At 38.7% G+C, this 8,916-nt stretch overlaps 1 pseudogene; it reads left to right on the top strand.

Annotated features, from left to right (window-relative positions):
* The first annotated feature begins 7,751 nt into the window (after window positions 1–7,751).
* Window positions 7,752–8,585, top strand: LOC111547854 (annotated as a pseudogene).
* Window positions 8,586–8,916: the final 331 nt, after the last annotated feature.

Here is an 8,916-nt window from a genome sequence, read left to right as displayed (position 1 = left end):
GGGGATGAATACTTGCAGTATATATAGTAGATGATGAGTTAATATCCTTAAGAGTTCAATGTTTTTACAAACTAAAAAGGCAAAGATTACTAACCCAATAGAAAAATGTGTAAAGTCTCTAATTAACTATTCACAAAGAAGCATAAACAACCACAATAGATATTTGATCTCAGCGAGAAAAAAGAAATTGAAATTGAAATAATGAAGAAATGTTTGAGTACTTATCTGACGGCCTATGATTTGATAATGTCAGTGATTTCAATGGTGTGGGAAACAGACACTTTAATGCACTATTGGAGTCTAATCTTTCAGCTGAGAATAGTTTGAAAATACGTACTACAATTTTTAAATACACTTTGACTCAACAATCCTGTCTAGGGGTTTATCCTGAGAAAACAGGATATGTAGGCAAAGATGAACAAATTAGGATATTCACTGGAGCATTCTTTATAATATCGAAAATATGGAAGCAACCTCATTATTCATCAATAGGAACTTGGCTAAAGTAATGTGCTTCATCCTTATTAGAGAAAATTGTAAAGGGATGAAGTTGGTCTTTATCTACTGACATGGGATGATGCCCTCAATATATTGCTATTTTTTAAAAGCCGATTTCAGAACAACATGTAATTTCATCTCATTTAATGTAAAAAATGTTTATTTGAATTTAAAAGTCTAGAAAGCTATATACAAATTACTAATCATTATTATCTTTAGGAGAAGTGGCAGATGGAACAAGTAAGAACTTTTGACTATATGCATTTCTAAGTTGCTTGAAAAAAATTCATACATTAACAATCACCAAACACAAAAAAGATATTTCCATTTTGGAAAAACAAGACAAATACCTCCTGTCTGTGATACTGTAGCCCATCTCCCTGCGTTTGCACACTCTCAAGAATACATGGGCCCCTTCAAATGGAAGTAGACCCTTCAGCCAGCCTCACTATGGGGCCTACAAGATTAAGGGCTGAGCCTGACAAAGGCTAATGCAGTGTATGGAATTATATCAAGCAAACATTTTTTGAGTTCTTTCTCTACGCTGTGTTCAGCTGTTAATTAATTATATAAAATTCATGGTTAGTAATTTTTGCATTACAAAGCAAACCAGTTGTATATAATTGGCTTAAAAAGGAGCCCAACATTATTTTTTCTTTATCAGCCTCCAGTAATTACAAGTACATAAAGTATCTTCCCAGTGAATAGGTGAATCAATGAATGAACAAATCAAGGAATACAATCTATGCTGACTATAATGAGGCCTTGATTTTTTGATGAGGAAACAACTAATCCATTTTAACCTTCGATTATCCTTTTTAAGGACTTTTTTGTGCCACCAAGTAAAAAACGATAATAATTTGGCTCAGACTAGTCAAAAATATTAGTGAATATCAGAACCATAAAACTGCATTCTCCAAATACTTTAGTTCCTTGGTCATTGTGGTAACACACATGAAACAACCACATGTTGTTTTAGTAAATTGACAGACGTGGTCATTTCCTTCGAGAGTTTGGTCTCTAAAACATGATCACAGTCAATCAACTTATAGCCATACATCAAGAAATCTATTTGAACTCCAAGAGATGACTACAGGGCCAGTTTATCAAGAAGCAGACTGTCTTGCAGGCATTCAATCATGCACACACAGACACACACATATATTTTTAAAAGCCAAGATGTGGGACACACCTCTTGAGCAATGCTTTGAAAATGAAAACCCTAGATGTTCCATTTTACAAATGTGCACATTGCTAGAGTGAAATAAGATTCTGCCAAGGGTAAAATGATATCAGGATTGGCAGGGGTGTGTGGGCATGGGTGGGGTGTGATGGAGTCCTAAGGGAAGTTAACTCAATAAATGTTGAGTTTATAAGTATATCCCAGGGTTAAGGACTCCATTTGTCCAGAAGAAAGAGAATCAGCTGCTGTGTTTGGACATTGGCTATTAAATGGCGTAGATCATGTTTAAGCAAATGCCAAAATTGCCTGCCTGTCTAAAGTAATCATATTCTGATAATACATGTGCACCATTAAATTAAAGATGCACCTTAATTACATTAATATCAAATTTCAATTTTTCAGTTTTCATTACTTCTCCTTCAAAGTTAGTTTTTCTTTAACAAGCTAAGGACCCTGATCTAATCATGTTCATCAAGGTGCTGGTGCTTTTCTCCAGTACGTGTTGAACATGTGGAACATGCTTATAAAAATCATAAGCATCGCCAACCTGAACAAAAATAGTTTTACAACAGATTTCTATCTACAATTTAGAGATGAGGCTTGAGCAAGGTTTTTATTTCCTAACTTCATTTTGGTATTTGATCTACTATCCTTTTTTAATAATTTTCTTTTTACTTTGAAATAATTTCTAACTCACAGAAAAGTTGCAAGTGAGTTCCAAAATATTCTTTACCCAGATTCACCAGTTGTTAAGATTTTGCTACATTTGCAATGTTAATCTCTTGCTATCTCCAAATATATACTAAAATGAGGTTGCATACATCATAATACATCAAAAAATCAAGGCCTCATTATAGTCAACATAGATTGCATTTGTTCCTTTATTTTTTAATATTATGTGTGCCTCTCCTAAGAATATGAATATTGAATATTCCTTCATTATCTTACATAATCTCAGCTGTTAAATTCAAGAAATTTAGCATTGATATAATACTTTTACCTAATCAGTCATTCTTATGTTAATATTTTCCATTATCTCAATAATGTCCTTTTTACATTCTTCCTCTCCCGTCCAGGTTAACATGTTACTCGTTATTTAGTCTTTAGTCTCCTTTAATCTGGAACAATTTCCCAGCCTTTTTAAAATGCTTAATGACACAGATATTTTTACAGAATACAGGCCAGTTATTTTTGAGAATACTCCTCAATTTAAAAATGCAGTTCTGCTGTTACCTTAGTTTAGGTGTCATTTTTAAGAAGTCTGATGGCAGCCTAATTTTCTTAATCTTATAACTAACCTGATATGTTTTCCTTGATCTTTTCTTTATCTTTAAAGACTGATAGTTGTATTCTTTCTCTGTTTGATGTCTTGCTTGTCTTTGTTTTAACCTCGTTTTTAGGAAGAGATGCATTATGTTCTCATTGTTTTAGTGTCTCTTATATTGTCTTTCATTCTCTTTTTTTTCTAGCACTTTACTGTTGGGTCTATAATTTTTTTAATTTTTAATGTTTGTGGGTACACAGAGGGTGTATGTGTTTATGGAGTATATGAGATGCTTTGAATGCCTAATAATCACATCATGGAGAATGGGGCAACCATCCCTTCAGGGCATTTTTCCTTTGTGTTACAAACAATCCAATTATACTCTTTTAGTTATTTCAAATGTACAATTAAATTATTATTGACTATAGTCACCCTGTTGTGCTTTCAAATAGTAGGTCTTTATTCAATCTAACTTTTTTTGTACCCATTAACCATCTCTACCTCTCTTCCATCCCCCCACTATGCTTCCTGCCTCTGGTAACCAGCCTTCTACTCTCTATGTCCACAAGTTCAGTTGTTTTGATTTTTAAATCCCACAAATAAGTGAGAACATGTGATGTTTGTCTTTCTGTGTCTGGCTTATTTTTCTTAACATAATGATTTCCAGTTCCATCCATGCTGTTGCAAATGACAGGCTCTCATTATTTTTATGGCCGAATAGTACTCCGTTATGTATATGCACATGTTCTTTGGTGTGGTCTATAATTTTTAAATAGTATTTTTGACTGCCTCATATTACTTATACAGCAGGCAATTATTTTTTCCACTCTCCTATTCCTGACTTTCTTCTCTTCCCATTTTTTAGGTGCATTCTTTCCACTCTGTCAGTATGTATAAATAGTGTATATATATTATTATTCTACCCATATGACCACTCTTGTTTTAGTCTTGATCTACAATTAATTGTATTAAATGCTCAATGTCCATACTTTGGACTTAATTTTCTCTGTTTCCTTCCTTCTTCTCTCCTATTGTCATGTCTTTGAAGGGCATCACGCCTTCCCTAACTCCTTTTCCCCTAATAGCAATGCTTTTCCAGGGCTTCCGACTCTGGTCCTCTCCCTTTCATGCCCCTTCCCTGTAGACCATGCTACAGATTACCAAGTCTCAGGCCTTTGTTCAGTATATTGCCACTGGTTTGTTTTTCACCTTCTGGGTGTAATTTTGTTTGTATTTTGCATATGCCCTAAGCTCTCCTCTTCTCTTTCTTATAGTCTCTCAACCTTCCTGCTCCTGCTCTCTATACCCACAGGCTTACAGCTATGGCAAAACATTTGTTAGAATCCTAGCACTTTGGGAGAGCATGGGAGATATTCAAAGACACAGAAATGCCAGTTTTACCTAGAGAAATAAAATTGACTAGAGGGAGAATTAGTTTATATTTTAAAAAATCATGGCATAGAATGTAAAATTTACATAATGTTTAAATAAGATAAAATTTATAGAAATGTCTCTCTTCTGGCAGCCACTTAGGACAATTGTCCTGGTTTCTCCAGGTGTATGTGTTTATTTTCCCCTCCGTTAGGAATATTCAGTGAAAGTGTGAGAAGCACTGAAATAAGATACCCTGTCTATTTTCATGCCCTCTACAAAGTTGAGAAGCCTCTATGTTCATCCAGCCACTGGTAAAAATGCTGAATAAAATAGGGTAAAGACACACTACTGGAGACTATAAAGCCATTAATAGACACTTTTGAAAAGAGACAATGCCATATTGCCCCATCATATCATGAAGACACCAATCACTAGCTATTTCAATTTGATTTTCAAGCAATCCGTTGATCTATGTGCTCATAAAAAATAAATCAGATGAGTGTATCAAAGCTTGTCCTTACTTTACATTTGTTGGTTACTAATGACCTTAACATTCATTTTGAATGCTCAAAAACTACAGCATTTTAAACAATCTATTGTTAAATCTGCAAGTATGAGTCAAGTTGTCTATAATTTCCTGAATCCTTTCTGTTCCTCTCTTAAAAATAAAGATGAAATGTACCTATCTGTCATCTTGTGGTACCTCTCCTAATTGCCGTGACTTTTCAAAGACTACCGAACAGTTTATAGCTGGAAATTCTATTTGCACTCTGGTACATAATTTATCTGGTCTCATTTTAAACACCTTGGAGTTAGCTTGCCAATCCCTCTTTTATCTTGGGCTGCAATTTCTACTTTTCATAGTTTATTCTCCATATTCAATTTAAAACCCAATCTAGAAAAGAGAGAAGAAAAAATTAGGAATTGAATGATGCTGTCTCATCTCTGATATACCTTCTGTTATCATCTCTAGGAAGTAGACTTATTTCCTTGTTCTTTTTGAAATCGTGGATTGACAAAACTATAATTGTGTGTGTGTGTACATATGTATATATATATACACACAAGGTATATATATATGTGTGTGTATATATACTGTGTGTGTATATATAGCATGTGTGTATATATGTATGTGTATATATGTGTGTGTATATGTATGTGTATATATGTGTGTATAATATATGTGCATATATATATATGTGCGTGTGTGTATATATGTACAGGGTACAAAGTGATGTTATGACATATGTATACAACATGAAATGATTAAATCAAGCTAATTGATATATCCATCACCTCAATACTTACCTTTTTTGTGGCAAGAACATTTAAAATTTATTGTTTTAGCAACTTTGAAATATACATTATTATTAAATATAGTTACCATGCTATACACTATATCTAAAATAATTCATTCCTCCTGTCTAACTGAAACTTTGTACCCTTATGAGCTCCCTTAGCTTATGGTAATGAGCTCTCTTAGCTTTTCTTTGTCTGGGATATGGTTATCTTGTACTGCTCTCAGAATTTTTTATTTGTCTTTGATTTTTGATAGTTTTATTATCACATGTCTTGGTTAACTCTTCCTTGAGTTCAAATTGATTGCAAACTCCTGCACTTCCTGTATCTAGATATTGGCATCTTTCCCCCCAAATTTGGGGAGTTTTCAGGTGCTATTTCTTTAAATATGCTTTCTGACACTTTTTTTCTCTCTTCTTCTTGAATTCCTATTATATGCATGTTAGTTCTATTGATGGTGTTGCATGATTCCTGTACACATTCTTTTTTTTTTTTTTTTTTTTTTTTGAGACGGAGTCTCGCTCTGTCGCCCAGGCTGGAGTGCAGTGGCCGGCTCTCAGCTCACTGCAAGCTCCGCCTCCCGGGTTTACGCCATTCTCCGGTCTCAGCCTCCGGAGTAGCTGGGACTACAGGCGCCCGCCACCTCGCCCGGCTCGTTTTTTGTATTTTTTTTAGTAGAGACAGGGTTTCACCGTGTTAGCCAGGATAGTCTCGATCTCCTGACCTCGTGATCCGCCCGTCTCGGCCTCCCAAAGTGCTGGGATTACAGGCTTGAGCCACCGCGCCCGGCCCCTGTACACATTCTTTATTCTTTTTTCTCCTTTGGCTGAATAATTTAAAATGTTCTGTCTTTGAGATCACTGGTTATTTCTTTATCTTGACTGAGTTTGATGATGAAGTCTTCTATGTAGTGTTTTCAGTCCAGTCATTGTATTCCTCATCTCTAGGATTTCTATTTTTTTAAAGTACCTATTTCTTTATTTTTTTGTCAAACCTCTCATTTTGTTCATGTGTTGTTTTCTAAATTTCATTTAATTTTCTGTCAATATATTCGTGTAGTTCACTGAGCTTCTTTAAAAGGATTATTCTGAGTTCTTTGTCAGTCATTTTATAGATCTTCCTTTCTTTATGGTCCATCATTGGAGCTTTATTAGTTTCTTTTGGAGGTGTCATGATTTTCTGATTCTTCATAATCCTTGTGTCCTGGGTTGGTGCCTGCGTATTTGAGGAGACAGCCACCTCTTACAGTCTACAGGTGTTGTTTGGCAGGGATAGACTTTCACTATTTAATCTACCCTGTGATTATGGATAGGTCAGCTGGTAATGGCCACAGTAGGTAGAGCTTGCTGTTAGGTTCTCTGGTTGGCTGGGCCACTGCCATTGCTTTGAGGTTGTATGAAGCTGCTGGCTGGGCTCTGCTGTAAAGTGAGACCACTGGCTGGGCTCTGCTATCAGGTGAAGCTGATGGCCAAGCAATGTGATGGCCCCTGATCAGGCCAGGTCACAGGGTATATCCCTGGCTGGGTGGTATCACTGTCTGGGTTCCACAGCTGGACAGGGCTGCAGGCTGGGTTTTGATGTTAGCAAAGTTGCCATTCGGGACAAATGGGACCACAGGCTATACGCCACAGAAATGCACAGTTGAGGCTTGCTGCCCTGCTTGGGTGGTGCCTTAATGTGGGTTCTGGGGCCAGATCAAGCCACTTTTTGGCCTCCCATGTCGGACAGGTTTGGCACCTGTGCTTTGAAGAAATGCAATGTTGTGGGCATCTCCCTGAATAGGCTCTGAGGCTGGGCTTGGATGCTGGATGTCTAGAGACTAAAGCCAGGTTGAATTTCCCACCACGCTTCTGGGAGTGATCAGTCCAGCTTTGGACGTGGGCTGTGCTGTTGGCTGGTATCTCTGTCTGGGCACCACAGCTGGCAGGACCACAGAGCTACTGCCAAGATCTGCACACTGGTCACTGTGAGCTCTGTCTCCTTTTTTTGTTTCTAACTGACTCCAGACAGTCTAACCATGCCATTACTTCCAGTGTCCCCCATAAGGCAAGACTGGTCTGAGCTTCCTGGGACACACCTTAGAATGCTAGGGAAGCTGGATGTCTGTCTCTGTTGTTTTCCCATTTTAAAATCATGGGCCCCAGACCCTCCCATGACTACAGCCACTACTACAGGACCTTCGAGGACCTGCAGGACAAGATTCTTGGTGCCATCAATGAGAACTCCAGGATTGTCCTGCAGATCAACAATGCCTGTCTGGCTGCAGATGACTTCCAAACCAAGTATGAGAGGGAGCAGACTCTGCTCATGAGTGTGGAGGCTGATATAATGGCCTGCACAGGGTGTTTATTGAGCTGACCCTGGCCAGGACCGACCTGGAGATGCAGACCGAAGGCCTGAAGGAAGAGCTGGCCTACCTGAAGAGAACCATGAGGGGGAAATTAATGCCCTGAGTGGCCAGATGGGAGGCCAGGTCAGTGTGGAAGTGGATTCGGCTCCAGGCGCTGATGCCACCAACATCCTGAGTGACATGCAGAGCCAACATGAGGTCATGGCTGAGCAGAACTGGAAAGATGCTGAACGCTGGTTCACCAGCCAGACTGAGGAACCAAACCAGGAGGTTGTTGGCCACATAAAGCAGCTTCAGATGTACAGGTCCGAGGTCACTGACCTGTGGCACACCCTCCAGGGTCTTGAGATTGAGCTGCAGTGGCAGCTCAGCATGAAAGCCGCCTTGGAAGGCCACCAGCACACTTTGGAGCCCAGCTGGTGCAGATCCAGGTGCCGATCAGCAGTTCTGAAGCTCAGCTGGGTGATGTGCTAGCTGACAGTGAGAGGCAGAACCAGGAGTACCAGTGGCTCATGGATATCAAGTCGTGGCTGGAGCAGGAGATCACCACCTACCTCAGCCTGCTCGAGGGCCAGGAAGATCACTACAACAACCTGTCCACCTCCAAGATCCTCTAAGGTGGCAGACTCCTGGGCTTCTGCTTTCCTTTAAAGGGTGTCTCCTGGGTAGGAGGATGAGAAGGAAGGGACACTTACCTCTGGCTCTTCCCCGATCTGCCAATAAAATTTTATGACCCAAGGAAAAACAAAGTAGAATCATGGACCTGGGGAAGTTCTGTGTGGCCCTGTGCCAATTTGGGGAAAAGGGAGGAGAGATGTGGTCAAAATAAGACCATTTCTCTTACCATTTTAATGTGGTTTTTATCCAGTTCTGTGGTCCACACTAGTGTCAGGCTCATTCCCAATTTAGGGGGTTTTTCACAAAAGTTCTTGTCTGTGGACAGTTGTT

The sequence above is a fragment of the Piliocolobus tephrosceles genome, chromosome 3, assembly GCF_002776525.5.
Source record: "Piliocolobus tephrosceles isolate RC106 chromosome 3, ASM277652v3, whole genome shotgun sequence".
In the NCBI taxonomy this organism is placed as follows: domain Eukaryota; kingdom Metazoa; phylum Chordata; class Mammalia; order Primates; family Cercopithecidae; genus Piliocolobus; species Piliocolobus tephrosceles.
This window is presented reverse-complemented; position numbering and strand designations above follow the sequence as displayed.